The sequence below is a fragment of the Eimeria mitis genome, genomic scaffold (genome assembly GCF_000499745.2).
Source record: "Eimeria mitis Houghton genomic scaffold, Emh_scaff2649, whole genome shotgun sequence".
Classification (NCBI taxonomy): domain Eukaryota; phylum Apicomplexa; class Conoidasida; order Eucoccidiorida; family Eimeriidae; genus Eimeria; species Eimeria mitis.
The window spans coordinates 3177-3530 of NW_013570991.1; positions in this window are offsets into that span (position 1 = coordinate 3177).

The following is a 354-nucleotide window of genomic DNA, read 5'->3' on the forward strand; positions in this document are numbered from 1 at the left end:
GGCGGGGGCGGGCTCGAGCGGCTTAAAAATAATTTGTTTATCTAGGGGGTCCCCCGGTACTACACTCCAGCTATCGAAGACAGATAGACACATAGCTTGGCCGCTTGTGTGTGTTCTGCGTATAAACATAACATATTTTATTTGTTTTATTTGTTTGTTTTAGTTGTTTATTTTTGTTTTATTTGTTTTTGTTTTTTTTGTTTTTTTTTGTTTTGTGTTTTTTCTCGTTTTTTTGGTTTTTTTATTGTATAGGGCAGAGTGTGTGTTCTGCGTATAAACATAATATATTTTAGTTTTTATTTTGTTTATTTTTGTTTTATTTGTTTGTTTTATTTGTTTATTTAGTTTATATTT